The 17,293-nt window shown below is 32.7% G+C and overlaps 3 protein-coding genes across 6 annotated transcripts in view; 1 reads left to right on the forward strand and 2 right to left on the reverse strand.

The window, feature by feature from the left end:
• Positions 1-17,293, reverse strand: part of LOC146997217 (uncharacterized) — a 440,254-nt gene that overhangs the window by 224,325 nt on the left and 198,636 nt on the right. The window contains exon 3 of the mRNA XM_085817011.1: positions 11,320-11,382. The gene's annotated coding sequence lies outside the window, so the exon portion shown is untranslated. The remainder of the gene's footprint in view (positions 1-11,319; positions 11,383-17,293) is intronic.
• Positions 1-17,293, reverse strand: part of LOC146997220 (cullin-5-like) — a 165,043-nt gene that overhangs the window by 127,128 nt on the left and 20,622 nt on the right. The gene's annotated exons all lie outside the window — the stretch shown is intronic.
• Positions 1-17,293, forward strand: part of LOC146997221 (uncharacterized) — an 89,737-nt gene that overhangs the window by 18,517 nt on the left and 53,927 nt on the right. The gene's annotated exons all lie outside the window — the stretch shown is intronic.

Below are 17,293 nucleotides of genomic sequence, written 5' to 3' on the forward strand. Positions count from 1 at the left end.
GACTTTATTCCCCTTATTTTCCTATTATTGTCATCATAAAAAAATAATAGCATTTATCTTAAAGATAATTAGCTTATTTAAAAAATACAATCTGTAAGTACTTTCTTTAACTCGATATAAGATCCATTTATTTTAAATACTTTTCTAAAACTTTTTATAAAAAGTAAGAAAATAATGTAAGCACAAACCTTGTGGTTGAAAAGTTATGCAAACCTTGGGTTCAGTACCCCTCAAATAAATAATGAAAACAATCTCAGATTTTATAGGATAAAAATTAGGTCCAAACGGGCAATTTTTTTCATTTACAGACAATCATTAGATGTTTGGGCTAATGCTACTTTGGACTAAAAGTATTTAAAAGCTACAATTTCAGACAGACTGTCTTGCACACTTAAAATACAAATGTTTTATTAATTACACTGCTTGCCTTAAAAATATGTTTCTTAATCAAAAATTTGCTAAATTTTTATAAAACATAAACTAATACTTATAAAAGAGCCTGAGGCAATTTGTTACAATTAATTAAATTGTTCAACGTTGTTTAATTAATTGTTTAGGCGGTCAGAGCCGGAACAGCTAATGAAGTTTATGAGACTGTGATATTACTTTCGGTTTTGTGAAATGAAGAATTACATAGGATACTTTCAGATTGAAGTTCTGTAGAAACAAAAAAGTAAGTACCATCCCTCTTTCTGAAGCTCTTTATTTGTTTATTGACTTTTGGTAATTAAAAGGTCACTAAAGGAGATATCAGCGAAAAAACATACATTGAAAACAAAGTTAAAACAAAACGTTGCCGACAAAAATATCCAAAGAAGTGATTTGGAAGTGCTGAAGAATAAGTTTAAAGTGTTCGAGACAAAGATAAATTCCAATTTCGATTCTTTGTTCGGGTTATGTATTGAAGAAAGTGCAGTCAAAAGTCTTTAATCCGGACATCCATAATCCGGAATGATCTATAATCCGGACCTCAAAGCTACAAATTTTCCGCGCATGCGTTTACGCATATGCATAATACGTTTACGCATGCGCGTTTAATGTATAACGGACGGTATAAGCTAAGCTAAAATAATCTATTTCAGTTAATGTTGCAGATTGTGTTGTTCCTTAATCTTCTAATTGGATACGGCTTATTATTTTCTTTTAGACTATTAGAGCAATTTAATAAAATTAAGTTGGAACTTTCGATTATGTCAAACACAATTTCCGATACTGGAGATGATGGTAATGTGAGTAGACGTTACAGCACAGGTCGCCCCAGAGTTACAGCGCCGAATAAGGACCGGTATTTGGCAGTTACTGCCAAAACAAACAGGTGGAGCACAGCCTGAGACCTGCCTCGTCAGCTCTCTTCAGCCACTGGTACGACAATTTCAAGGCAGACCGTGTACAGACGCTTAGGGCAGATTGGTTTATATGTTCGTAGACCTGTCAGATGCGTTCCACTTACTGCAACTCACTGTCGCCTGCGGTTAGCCTGGAGTAGAGAGCATGCACTGTGGACACCGCAACAGTGGGCTTGTGTGATGTTTTCCGACGAGTCCAGGTTTAGCTTGCAGTCTGATTCTCGCCGGACTTTCATATGGAGAGCTCCAGGTATTCGTTACCACCAAGAAAGCATCATTGAACGACACCGTTACGGTGGTGTAGGAGTGCTCGTTTGGGGTGGAATTATTCTGGGTTCCAGAACTGACCTTCATGTTCAAATTGGAATCATGACAAGCCATATCTATCGGGACGTCATTCTGGAACAACATGTACATTTGTTTCGGGGTGCCATGGGCACACAATTTGTTTATGGATGACAACGCCAGTCCTCACCGTGCAAATATCGTAAGCGAATGCCTTCAATCGGAGGATATCACCCGTACAGACTGGCCAGCATTCTCACCAGACTTGAACCAGTAGAACACGTGTGGGACATGCTTGGCCGACGAGTTGCAGCCCGTCAACCTCCTTCTACATGTCTAGCGGAACTTCGGAGTGCATTGCTTTTTGAGTGATGTAATATCCCCCAAGATCAGATCGATAATTTGATACTCAGATGCCTAGGCGTTGTACGGACTGTATTGCATCGTCTGGGAGACATACAATGTATTAACAATCAAACCAACCATGTAATATTGGTTTTTTGTAAATAAGTTTTTTTTTTTTTTGGTAATTTGCTCCAGGGAGAAAAAAAAAATCGCTAATTTTTTTAATAATATCAAACATATAGCATCTGTTTTTGCTCTTTACCTTTTGTTTAATAAATAAGCTTTACAAATAAGTCAAATTTGTTTTGCTTCTAACTTTTCCTTTGCCTGATTTTGCATTATCCTTAATTTATAGACATGAGTGTATAACAGCGAGTACTTTTGTGTACAGAAGCTGTCTTGAAAGCTTAGAATCTAAAATTTTAAGTTTGTATTTGTTTTTACTGAATTGTAAGTATTATAAATTCATATGTTTGGAAGCGTCCGAGTTTCAAAAATAATAAAAGTATAAATGATAAATAATAAAGCTTCAAAATAGTAAATCAAACAATCATCAAAATGTTTAGTACCTATTTAAAAATTTGGAGCTTTCTTTCAATTTTAAAGTAATTTAATATTTAATAAATAGCTTTAAAACTCTTGCCAGTCACTGCTCATCTCAATGCATATAATAGCATTATAATTTTTTATAATAATAATGCATATTTTGTTTAATTTCATGAGGCTGAAGGAGACATTGTAAACTTATATTATGAATACGAGTCATATTTTGTAAAATTCGATGAAAGGCCATTCGAAAAACATGTATACATTGACAGAATTGCCGATATAAATAAAATATGTTATTAACAATATTAACTTCTTATTAATTAAGAAAAGGCTGCATTAAATATATTAAAAGGATCTTTTAAAATTTTTGCAGGAAATGAATTTAAGTTTCTCTTAAGTGAATGGATATTTTTATATCTTTATTACTGTATTTGCAGGCGCATAAGGCACATCCCCCTTTTTTTATACACATTTCATTATAATGAATTTACAGTATTTTAAATATAAATACAAAGTAATACTTTATACCCACAATTCATCTGGGGAAGAGCTTTTAATTTTCTTCATCAAAACCTAAACACTCATCACCATAGCTAAATGAAAAGTCACTTGAAACCTCTCCTAAATCAGCATTCGAGTCCTCATACAACAGATTGTCCTCTGTACCATCCAGTGTATTAATAATGCCACACTTCATACATGATTTAACCTCTGCCTCTGTTTTCACAGCATCCCAAGATGCTTTGACCCATTCACAAACTTTCCAAATGTTAGGCCTTCCCCTTCTTCTTGATGGTGTAACCTCAAAATTTGAAGCCTGCATCCAGCTTGCATGCTTTGTTACAGCAATTTCAACATTGTTTTTGAACCATAATTTGCCAACAAACTTAAGAAACACCAAACAGTTGAAATTTCCCACACTTAAAAGTCGTTCGCAAAAATTGCAGTTTTCATGCCAGATGCACATTTACTAAGCTCTCCGTAACTGTAATATTCCCACACATCGCAAGGAAACAAGAAAAAAATCACATAACTCCAAAAAAAGAGGAAATTTCCAGAAATTAATGCAATCAAAAACTGAGTATCGACATACAAGATGCACCTCCTTTTTTTCCCGACTTATTTTCAAAGAAAAAAAGTGCGTCTTATACACTAGAAAATTTGCTATTTAAAACTTTCTTACATTTATTGGAAAACAAATTGTTTTATATGCTTAATTTCATTCACATAACTATGCTCACTGTAGTTATTGGCTATACTAAATATTTGAATGAAGAAATGTAAGTTTTATTTGCACAAAAACTATTAGCATGTGTTTTATAGCAATACACGCAAGTACACAAAAGTGATACACAAAAACTATGAGCATATAGTTTTATAGCAATTTATGAGAGCAAAGTTTTACATAAAAATGTAAATGAATCATAAACGCATCTGTTATATAATTTCAATACAATGAGATATAACAATAATCACTGAGGAAATCTGATATGATTGTGATGACTATATTCAATAATTAAAAAATTCCAAAGATTCCAGTAAGATTTTAATAACTGGAAGAGTAACTTCTTACTGGATCAATAAAACGCTTTTCTGCTGTTATCAGTTTTACTGGAGGAGATGTCTGAAATACTGCTATTGCGACATTATACTGATTAAACTAATGTAACACTGTGCGACACCCACACAGATCTTTAAAGCAGCAATTCTCAACAGGTGGTACACAAGATAAAAAATAGGTGGTAGGCAAAGAAACAAAGTTCAAAAATTCTATGAAGAAAAAAAGAACAATTGTTAGAAAATTCCTGTGATTGCACTTCCACTGAAGATTTCATAAATAACAACTTTTGGCTACACCGAAAAAAAGAATTTAAAGGCATTTCAAATAAAGCTAAATTTTTATTGCCTTTTCGCACAACCTATTTGTGTGAACAAGGATTTTCTTCCATGTTTTATTTGAAAAATAAATACAGAATAAAATTAAAAGTGGATCACACTTAAAGCTAAGTGAAATAAGGCCAGACAAAGAAATTGATCTCTCTTAAACAGGCCCAAATTTTACACTAAATTTAAGTATATAACTTAAATTTTGATAATTAAAATGGTAACCAATTCTTAATTAATATTTTTTATGTGTGCCTATTTAATACAGATAGCCAATAGCTTGTGCAAATGGCAAAACATTTATTTTTTCTATTTATATTGAGAAACTGAATAAGTATTATAAAATGTACAATAATTATACTGGTTGTACTAAGGTTTTTAAATTTTTGTTTAGATGGTATGTGTTAGTCAAAAGGTTGAGAACCGCTGCTTTAAAGCAATTAAATTTATGTCACTTTGTGAAGTTATACAAAAGTCGCAGTGTGACATTAACATCATTATCGCAGCATGACTTTACTACCATACTCAAAGACAAAGAAGCAACAATAACAAAAAAAAGAAGCCAAGAGAAAAAATTGGTATCTTACCTCTCAGCCTCCACATCCACAGGGCCTGTTTGCTCACATCCTCTTCTTGGGCGCTTCGCATTCCTATAATAAACAAAAATAGGTACAATTTTATTACCGAGACCATAATAAACCACAGTGACAGTACATGCATAAAAGCACCAAACTTGGCACACACATCCATTTAAATCATAAATTGACATCACATAAATTTAGATACTTCTAAATGCAAGTGAATTATGACTGCACATAAATTTAGATAGCTCTAAATTTTAATTTACCACTGAAATACTGGTATACTTTTTAAACTTTTTAAAAGTGCATCGAATCTATCTATTTAGAAATTGCCAGAGATGAAAAATTTGCAATAAAATTTTGACAAAGAAAAGGCATCATTCATGATTGTGTGTGATTATGACAAAGCCTCAAGGGCTATCTGCCTGTGCCTTTGTGGAGCACTTTCTAAGGGAAACTGGCTTGTATACATGTTACACATGGGGAAAACCACGAAAACGCCCAGCCCGTTCCTGGGATTCGAACCTCGGACCGACTACCAGCGTTCGGTGACTCCACCACTCGGCCGCTGGTGGGCCTCATTCGTGATAGAAAATTAGGCTTAAACTATAGTCCAAGAACCATGAAATGAAACCATTTCATCGATAACTCAACAACTAAATGGCACCTTTAATCTTCTAGGTGTATCTACGGATTATTTCGTATTGAAAGATGGCTTTCCAAATCACGACACGCAGAATATTCTTGTCAGATTTTGATAAATACGAAATGGTTTCGAATGAATGCGGCAACTGGCAGTAGGGAAATAGCAATCAATAGAGAAAGATGTTACAGCGCGAGGTTCATAAATAAAAACCTCGTATCCAGCCACACTATCTGCCGACCTGTAGGCGATTTTCGTGCCGAAACCGAAAAATACTAAGAAGCCTTCGACCGAAAGCTTTGTGTATGCAAAAAGTTTGTGAAACAAAATTTCTTCTATAAAATAAAATGCAATTTGCACTGAACCCATGAATTACTTTTAAAGAAATTAATATCACCTAATTTACAAATAATTTCTTTTAGCATGGAATAAATACTTAAACAGGTATCTTACAATTACATGAAATAACGTAATCTTTAAAGGCATTGATGTATACAATATAAATATTTGCTTGTTATTTTATGAAATAACAGTGTCTGGGAAGCCCACTCAAATATCCTGTAGAATTTTAACAAATTATTTTATAGGATACAAATATGCATCTGTTTTTTTATGAAATATGTGAAATTCATGCAAATAAAATTAAGGATTATGAAATTTATTTTAATATAAATAACTCTGCAAAAAGAAATATTCAGGAGACTTTATTCCCCTTATTTTCCTATTATTGTCATCATAAAAAAATAATAGCATTTATCTTAAAGATAATTAGCTTATTTAAAAAATACAATCTGTAAGCACTTTCTTTAACTCGATATAAGATCCATTTATTTTAAATACTTTTCTAAAACTTTTTATAAAAAGTAAGAAAATAATGTAAGCACAAACCTTGTGGTTGAAAAGTTATGCAAACCTTGGGTTCAGTACCCCTCAAATAAATAATGAAAACAATCTCAGATTTTATAGGATAAAAATTAGGTCCAAACGGGCAATTTTTTTCATTTACAGACAATCATTAGATGTTTGGGCTAATGCTACTTTGGACTAAAAGTATTTAAAAGCTACAATTTCAGACAGACTGTCTTGCACACTTAAAATACAAATGTTTTATTAATTACACTGCTTGCCTTAAAAATATGTTTCTTAATCAAAAATTTGCTAAATTTTTATAAAACATAAACTAATACTTATAAAAGAGCCTGAGGCAATTTGTTACAATTAATTAAATTGTTCAACGTTGTTTAATTAATTGTTTAGGCGGTCAGAGCCGGAACAGCTAATGAAGTTTATGAGACTGTGATATTACTTTCGGTTTTGTGAAATGAAGAATTACATAGGATACTTTCAGATTGAAGTTCTGTAGAAACAAAAAAGTAAGTACCATCCCTCTTTCTGAAGCTCTTTATTTGTTTATTGACTTTTGGTAATTAAAAGGTCACTAAAGGAGATATCAGCGAAAAAACATACATTGAAAACAAAGTTAAAACAAAACGTTGCCGACAAAAATATCCAAAGAAGTGATTTGGAAGTGCTGAAGAATAAGTTTAAAGTGTTCGAGACAAAGATAAATTCCAATTTCGATTCTTTGTTCGGGTTATGTATTGAAGAAAGTGCAGTCAAAAGTCTTTAATCCGGACATCCATAATCCGGAATGATCTATAATCCGGACCTCAAAGCTACAAATTTTCCGCGCATGCGTTTACGCATATGCATAATACGTTTACGCATGCGCGTTTAATGTATAACGGACGGTATAAGCTAAGCTAAAATAATCTATTTCAGTTAATGTTGCAGATTGTGTTGTTCCTTAATCTTCTAATTGGATACGGCTTATTATTTTCTTTTAGACTATTAGAGCAATTTAATAAAATTAAGTTGGAACTTTCGATTATGTCAAACACAATTTCCGATACTGGAGATGATGGTAATGTGAGTAGACGTTACAGCACAGGTCGCCCCAGAGTTACAGCGCCGAATAAGGACCGGTATTTGGCAGTTACTGCCAAAACAAACAGGTGGAGCACAGCCTGAGACCTGCCTCGTCAGCTCTCTTCAGCCACTGGTACGACAATTTCAAGGCAGACCGTGTACAGACGCTTAGGGCAGATTGGTTTATATGTTCGTAGACCTGTCAGATGCGTTCCACTTACTGCAACTCACTGTCGCCTGCGGTTAGCCTGGAGTAGAGAGCATGCACTGTGGACACCGCAACAGTGGGCTTGTGTGATGTTTTCCGACGAGTCCAGGTTTAGCTTGCAGTCTGATTCTCGCCGGACTTTCATATGGAGAGCTCCAGGTATTCGTTACCACCAAGAAAGCATCATTGAACGACACCGTTACGGTGGTGTAGGAGTGCTCGTTTGGGGTGGAATTATTCTGGGTTCCAGAACTGACCTTCATGTTCAAATTGGAATCATGACAAGCCATATCTATCGGGACGTCATTCTGGAACAACATGTACATTTGTTTCGGGGTGCCATGGGCACACAATTTGTTTATGGATGACAACGCCAGTCCTCACCGTGCAAATATCGTAAGCGAATGCCTTCAATCGGAGGATATCACCCGTACAGACTGGCCAGCATTCTCACCAGACTTGAACCAGTAGAACACGTGTGGGACATGCTTGGCCGACGAGTTGCAGCCCGTCAACCTCCTTCTACATGTCTAGCGGAACTTCGGAGTGCATTGCTTTTTGAGTGATGTAATATCCCCCAAGATCAGATCGATAATTTGATACTCAGATGCCTAGGCGTTGTACGGACTGTATTGCATCGTCTGGGAGACATACAATGTATTAACAATCAAACCAACCATGTAATATTGGTTTTTTGTAAATAAGTTTTTTTTTTTTTGGTAATTTGCTCCAGGGAGAAAAAAAAAATCGCTAATTTTTTTAATAATATCAAACATATAGCATCTGTTTTTGCTCTTTACCTTTTGTTTAATAAATAAGCTTTACAAATAAGTCAAATTTGTTTTGCTTCTAACTTTTCCTTTGCCTGATTTTGCATTATCCTTAATTTATAGACATGAGTGTATAACAGCGAGTACTTTTGTGTACAGAAGCTGTCTTGAAAGCTTAGAATCTAAAATTTTAAGTTTGTATTTGTTTTTACTGAATTGTAAGTATTATAAATTCATATGTTTGGAAGCGTCCGAGTTTCAAAAATAATAAAAGTATAAATGATAAATAATAAAGCTTCAAAATAGTAAATCAAACAATCATCAAAATGTTTAGTACCTATTTAAAAATTTGGAGCTTTCTTTCAATTTTAAAGTAATTTAATATTTAATAAATAGCTTTAAAACTCTTGCCAGTCACTGCTCATCTCAATGCATATAATAGCATTATAATTTTTTATAATAATAATGCATATTTTGTTTAATTTCATGAGGCTGAAGGAGACATTGTAAACTTATATTATGAATACGAGTCATATTTTGTAAAATTCGATGAAAGGCCATTCGAAAAACATGTATACATTGACAGAATTGCCGATATAAATAAAATATGTTATTAACAATATTAACTTCTTATTAATTAAGAAAAGGCTGCATTAAATATATTAAAAGGATCTTTTAAAATTTTTGCAGGAAATGAATTTAAGTTTCTCTTAAGTGAATGGATATTTTTATATCTTTATTACCGTATTTGCAGGCGCATAAGGCACATCCCCCTTTTTTTATACACATTTCATTATAATGAATTTACAGTATTTTAAATATAAATACAAAGTAATACTTTATACCCACAATTCATCTGGGGAAGAGCTTTTAATTTTCTTCATCAAAACCTAAACACTCATCACCATAGCTAAATGAAAAGTCACTTGAGACCTCTCCTAAATCAGCATTCGAGTCCTCATACAACAGATTGTCCTCTGTACCATCCAGTGTATTAATAATGCCACACTTCATACATGATTTAACCTCTGCCTCTGTTTTCACAGCATCCCAAGATGCTTTGACCCATTCACAAACTTTCCAAATGTTAGGCCTTCCCCTTCTTCTTGATGGTGTAACCTCAAAATTTGAAGCCTGCATCCAGCTTGCATGCTTTGTTACAGCAATTTCAACGTTGTTTTTGAACCATAATTTGCCAACAAACTTAAGAAACACCAAACAGTTGAAATTTCCCACTTAAAAGTCGTTCGCAAAAATTGCAGTTTTCATGCCAGATGCACATTTACTAAGCTCTCCGTAACTGTTATATTCCCACACATCGCAAGGAAACAAGAAAAAAATCACATAACTCCAAAAAAAGAGGAAATTTCCAGAAATTAATGCAATCAAAAACTGAGTATCGACATACAAGATGCACCTCCTTTTTTTCCCGACTTATTTTCAAAGAAAAAAAGTGCGTCTTATACACTAGAAAATTTGCTATTTAAAACTTTCTTACATTTATTGGAAAACAAATTGTTTTATATGCTTAATTTCATTCACATAACTATGCTCACTGTAGTTATTGGCTATACTAAATATTTGAATGAAGAAATGTAAGTTTTATTTGCACAAAAACTATTAGCATATGTTTTATAGCAATACACGCAAGTACACAAAAGTGATACACAAAAACTATGAGCATATAGTTTTATAGCAATTTATGAGAGCAAAGTTTTACATAAAAATGTAAATTAATCATAAACGCATCTGTTATATAATTTCAATACAATGAGATATAACAATAATCACTGAGGAAATCTGATATGATTGTGATGACTATATTCAATAATTAAAAAATTCCAAAGATTCCAGTAAGATTTTAATAACTGGAAGAGTAACTTCTTACTGGATCAATAAAACGCTTTTCTGCTGTTATCAGTTTTACTGGAGGAGATGTCTGAAATACTGCTATTGCGACATTATACTGATTAAACTAATGTAACACTGTGCGACACCCACACAGATCTTTAAAGCAGCAATTCTCAACAGGTGGTACACAAGATAAAAAATAGGTGGTAGGCAAAGAAACAAAGTTCAAAAATTCTATGAAGAAAAAAAGAACAATTGTTAGAAAATTCCTGTGATTGCACTTCCACTGAAGATTTCATAAATAACAACTTTTGGCTACACCGAAAGAAAGAATTTAAAGGCATTTCAAATAAAGCTAAATTTTTATTGCCTTTTTGCACAACCTATTTGTGTGAACAAGGATTTTCTTCCATGTTTTATTTGAAAAATAAATACAGAATAAAATTAAAAGTGGATCACACTTAAAGCTAAGTGAAATAAGGCCAGACAAAGAAATTGATCTCTCTTAAACAGGCCCAAATTTTACACTAAATTTAAGTATAAATTTTGATAATTAAAATGGTAACCAATTCTTAATTAATATTTTTTATGTGTGCCTATTTAATACAGATAGCCAATAGCTTGTGCAAATGGCAAAACGTTTATTTTTTCTATTTATATTGAGAAACTGAATAAGTATTATAAAATGTACAATAATTATACTGGTTGTACTAAGGTTTTTAAATTTTTGTTTAGATGGTATGTGTTAGTCAAAAGGTTGAGAACCGCTGCTTTAAAGCAATTAAATTTATGTCACTTTGTGAAGTTATACAAAAGTCGCAGTGTGACATTAACATCATTATCGCAGCATGACTTTACTACCATACTCAAAGACAAAGAAGCAACAATAACAAAAAAAAGAAGCCAAGAGAAAAAATTGGTATCTTACCTCTCAGCCTCCACATCCACAGGGCTTGTTTGCTCACATCCTCTTCTTGGGCGCTTCGCATTCCTATAATAAACAAAAATAGGTACAGTTTTATTACTGAGACCATAATAAACCACAGTGACAGTACATGCATAAAAGCATCAAACTTGGCACACACATCCATTTAAATCATAAACTGACATCACATAAATTTAGATACTTCTAAATGCAAGTGAATTATGACCGCACATAAATTTAGATAGCTCTAAATTTTAATTTACCACTGAAATACTGGTATACTTTTTAAACTTTTTAAAAGTGCATCGAATCTATCTATTTAGAAATTGCCAGAGATGAAAAATTTGCAATAAAATTTTGAAAAAGAAAAGGCATCATTCATGACTGTGTGTGATTATGACAAAGCCTCAAGGGCTATCTGCCTGTGCCTTTGTGGAGCACTTTCTAAGGGAAACTGGCTCGTATACACGTTACACATGGGGAAAACCACGAAAACGCCCAGCCCGTTCCTGGGATTCAAACCTCGGAACGACTACCAGCGTTCGGCGACTCCATCGCTCGGCCGCTGGTGGGCCTCATTCGTGATAGAAAATTAGGCTTAAACTATAGTCCAAGAACCATGAAATGAAACCATTTCATCGATAACTCAACAACTAAATGGCACCTTTAATCTTCTAGGTGTATCTACGGATTATTTCGTATTGAAAGATGGCTTTCCAAATCACGACACGCAGAATATTCTTGTCAGATTTTGATAAATACGAAATGGTTTCGAATGAATGCGGCAACTGGCAGTAGGGAAATAGCAATCAATAGAGAAAGATGTTACAGCGCGAGGTTCATAAATAAAAACCTCGTATCCAGCCACACTATCTGCCGACCTGTAGGCGATTTTCGTGCCGAAACCGAAAAATACTAAGAAGCCTTCGACCGAAAGCTTTGTGTATGCAAAAAGTTTGTGAAACGAAATTTCTCTTATAAAATAAAATGCAATTTGCACTGAACCCATGAATTACTTTTAAAGAAATTAATATCACCTAATTTACAAATAATTTCTTTTAGCATGGAATAAATACTTAAACAGGTATCTTACAATTACATGAAATAACGTAATCTTTAAAGGCATTGATGTATACAATATAAATATTTGCTTGTTATTTTATGAAATAACAGTGTCTGGGAAGCCCACTCAAATATCCTGCAGAATTTTAACAAATTATTTTATAGGATACAAATATGCATCTGTTTTTTTATGAAATATGTGAAATTCATGCAAATAAAATTAAGGATTATGAAATTTATTTTAATATAAATAACTCTGCAAAAAGAAATATTCAGGAGACTTTATTCCCCTTATTTTCCTATTATTGTCATCATAAAAAATAATAGCATTTATCTTAAAGATAATTAGCTTATTTAAAAAATACAATCTGTAAGCACTTTCTTTAACTCGATATAAGATCCATTTATTTTAAATACTTTTCTAAAACTTTTTATAAAAAATAAGAAAATAATGTAAGCACAAACCTTGTGGTTGAAAAGTTAGGCAAACCTTGGGTTCAGTACCCCTCAAATAAATAATGAAAACAATCTCAGATTTTATAGGATAAAAATTAGGTCCAAACGGGCAATTTTTTTCATTTACAGACAATCATTAGATGTTTGGGCTAATGCTACTTTGGACTAAAAGTATTTAAAAGCTACAATTTCAGACAGACTGTCTTGCACACTTAAAATACAAATGTTTTATTAATTACACTGCTTGCCTTAAAAATATGTTTCTTAATCAAAAATTTGCTAAATTTTTATAAAACATAAACTAATACTTATAAAAGAGCCTGAGGCAATTTGTTACAATTAATTAAATTGTTCAACGTTGTTTAATTAATTGTTTAGGCGGTCAGAGCCGGAACAGCTAATGAAGTTTATGAGACTGTGATATTACTTTCGGTTTTGTGAAATGAAGAATTACATAGGATACTTTCAGATTGAAGTTCTGTAGAAACAAAAAAGTAAGTACCATCCCTCTTTCTGAAGCTCCTTATTTGTTTATTGACTTTTGGTAATTAAAAGGTCACTAAAGGAGATATCAGCGAAAAAACATACATTGAAAACAAAGTTAAAACAAAACGTTGCCGACAAAAATATCCAAAGAAGTGATTTGGAAGTGCTGAAGAATAAGTTTAAAGTGTTCGAGACAAAGATAAATTCCAATTTCGATTCTTTGTTCGGGTTATGTATTGAAGAAAGTGCAGTCAAAAGTCTTTAATCCGGACATCCATAATCCGGAATGATCTATAATCCGGACCTCAAAGCTACAAATTTTCCGCGCATGCGTTTACGCATATGCATAATACGTTTACGCATGCGCGTTTAATGTATAACGGACGGTATAAGCTAAGCTAAAATAATCTATTTCAGTTAATGTTGCAGATTGTGTTGTTCCTTAATCTTCTAATTGGATACGGCTTATTATTTTCTTTTAGACTATTAGAGCAATTTAATAAAAGTAAGTTGGAACTTTCGATTATGTCAAACACAATTTCCGATACTGGAGCTGCAAAGAATCTACAAAGGGAAAGCATGTTTCGATGTCCATCAAACAAAAAGTGGAATTGCTGCAAAAAATGGATAAAGGCATATCCTTTGTTTCTCTAACCATTCCAAAATCTGTTTATCAATTTCAAGCTGCTCTGTGGGGGGGGGACGTCACGGCGTGCAATGAACTGGAAATTGATCTCTCAGCACTATCCTCATCTTCATGGCAGATGTTTTTATTTTAATCGGCTTATAATTCGTTATTAAATGTAGTATTTCATCTCGATTTGCTCCCTCTTTGATATGATTTAAATCAAATTCCTCGTCATTATAAATATCACGAATACACATCAAATAGTTTTCTGGTTGCAATTTTCTAATTTCTATGCATAATGTATGCTTTACGCATGCGCGGGTTGAAAGAAATGTTTAATAAAGTAAGCAAATAAATATTAAGATTTTTTTGTAAATTTTGATACCCTTTAGATCATAATTGCTCTTTATTTCATAAATTACGGTTTTATATTTTTAATTTTATAATTTATGCATGCCATTTTACCAGATTTAAACTGATGATCTATAATCCGGGAAAACCGATAATCTGGAATCGCTGAAGTCATGACAAGTCCGGATTAAAGACTTTTGATTGTATTGATGCTTATGTAAAAGAGAAAGAAGAGATTGACGATATTGTCTTAGATGTAGAAGTCGAATTAAATCGTAAATTAGCTAAGCTTTCCAAAGAAATTGAATAGGAACCTTTGGTTTTCACGAATGCTTAGGTCAATGTTAAATTATCCAAAATTATTTTGCCAACGTTTTCGGGTAACTTACACGAGTAGCTTTCACTTAAAGATATTTTTTAGCCAGTGTTGATTCAAATCCTAATTTAACAGATGTGGTCAAATTACAGTACTTAAAATCTGCGCTAAGAGGAGATGCTAATCGTATTGTTCAGTCAATATCCATAGTTGACTCTAATTATAAATTAGCCTTTTCATTACTAGAAGAAAGGTTCTCTAATCACCACGAACAAGTGTATGTTCATCTGAAACGATTTATGAATATGCATCCTATGCAAAATGAGTCTGCGTCAGCAACATTAAATGTAATTGACATTTAGAGACTCTTTCACTGAACTGTGTTATCTTCAGTACAGTGGCTTTGTTTTGTATTAGCTGAGAAATACTTGGCGACAGAGCAGAATCTTGTCTAATAGCGCATGCGCCACTAGAATCGCCGCTGAAATATATTTTCGATAAACTTGATTCTTGATGTACACATTCGGAGTTGCGAATCATATGTTACTCTGTAAGAAAGAAAGCTAGCACTAGACTGTCGCCATGGAAAATAAATGTATTGAAAGTAAAAGTGTTATTTTCTGTAATGTGTGTGTGGTGTTATTTTATTGCGATATATAGCTATTGACGAGAAATAGAATAATTCAATTCACCAAACACACTTGAATTGAATTATTCTATTTCTCATGAATAGCTATATATCACAATAAAATAACACCACACACATTACAGAAAATAACACTTTTACTTTCAATACATTTATTTACCATAGTGACACTCTGGCACTACGTTTCTTTCTTACAGCGTAACATACGAATCGCAACTCCGAATGTACGTTTTTCTGCTCATATCTCCTTTAGTGACATTTTAATAAGCAAAAGTCAATAAACAAATAAAGAGCTTCAGAAAGGGGGAGGGTACTTAAACTTTTGTTTCTACAGAACTTCAATCTGAAAGTATCCTAGTAATCCTTCGTTTCACAAAACCAAAAGTAATATCACAGTCTCATAACCTTCATTAGCTGTTCCGGCTCTGACTTACTGAGTTGGATCTTTTAATTTCTTATTTAACTACTTTTATTAAATTTCAGTTTACAATATAAAATTAGTTAAATTTTTACAAAATGTAAAATAATTACACTGCTCACTTTAAAACTATGATTTTTAATCAAAAATTTGTTAAATTTCTACAAAGTATAAAATAGATAATAAAATATGTTAATTCCAAATTCAGGCTTCCAAGTGCCTATATGTTCGGGTGGAGGACTATGTTATCCAAAATTTAATGACTATAGGCAACATTGTTTTTCAACAATGCGTAAACATACATATGTTCATGCAAATTATCATTATTTAGTTTCATGAAATATGATACAGGGTGATAATATTTGGTGACAACAATTAGAAAAGTGCTTCCGACATTTAAAGTGATTTGACACAAAATGCCATTTTGAAACTAATAGCCCTTCTGGGGTAATTCACATCTGTGCTTTAGAAAAAAATATAAAATTAAAAATATTAAAATAAAAGCTGAAAGATTTCAAATTTTATATTACACCCAAAGGGAATTCTTTTAATGTTTTGTGTGTTACCTTTAATTCTCAAATAGCCTGTTCTTCGTACATAAATCACATAAAATTCAAGTAAACAGCTATATAAAAAAAAATATTTAAAAAAGGCCTGTCTTCAAAATTTCCAATAGCCTTGCGTGCTAGAGGTAAAGAAATTTTTTTCCCATACAGCAATACCATTGCTCACTTTTATTCCATTATAACTGATGAAGTCACTTCAAATAATAAGGAAACTTTATGATGGTGTACAAGATGATTTGTGAACAGTCAAAAAATATTAGATAAGAAAGACATCCTACATTTTCTCAGACTAGCTAAGATTACAGGTCCACTCAATAATAATTCTATAATCTCAATAATTTCAAAATCCGGGTTAGATGGTAACAACATTAGCTATGAGTTATGATGGAGCAGGTAACGTGATTAAAAAAGGGAATTGGAGCTCAGATTAAAGCTTTTGCTTCAAAAGCAATCCATATGCACTGCACTTCTCATTACATGAATCTTGTGTTCATATACTCATGCAACATTTCTGAAATTCACAATATGCTGAACAAACTTTAAAAAAAATATTCAAATCGGCAAAAAATATTAGACCTTTTCCGGACAAAATAGATAGCCTATACGGCATTGAGGCGTACCGCCACTTCTATCACAGCTTTTCCGATATCACTGAATTTAAAGGATCCGAAATTCGATCGAAAGCAAGTCTATCAAAATACTGTTCATTGTGATTCTGTGTTTTGTTAATACAAAGCTGCATTTTAGCAGTACCTTAACTTGTCTAGCTCATTTTCCAACTAAAATCTCAGTTTTCAAATTTCGAAAAGATTGTATATCACCGTTTTGCATCAGTTTGCGCTGATCATGTAAATGAAATTTGTGTAAATTTGTATAATTTGTGACATATAAAGATGATTTACCCTATCCGGTAACACATCGACGTATTTTCACTTAAAAAAAACATCAGAGAATTGCACAATATCGGCAATGTGCATCTTCCTTTGTTCAAGTACACATTGATGTAAAAAAGTCAAAGGAAATTGACAAAAATCCAGTTTTTCTTACT

The sequence above is a fragment of the Stegodyphus dumicola genome, chromosome 5 (genome assembly GCF_044657685.1).
Source record: "Stegodyphus dumicola isolate Sdum_Otavi_A_Nest chromosome 5, ASM4465768v1".
Lineage (NCBI taxonomy): Eukaryota > Metazoa > Arthropoda > Arachnida > Araneae > Eresidae > Stegodyphus > Stegodyphus dumicola.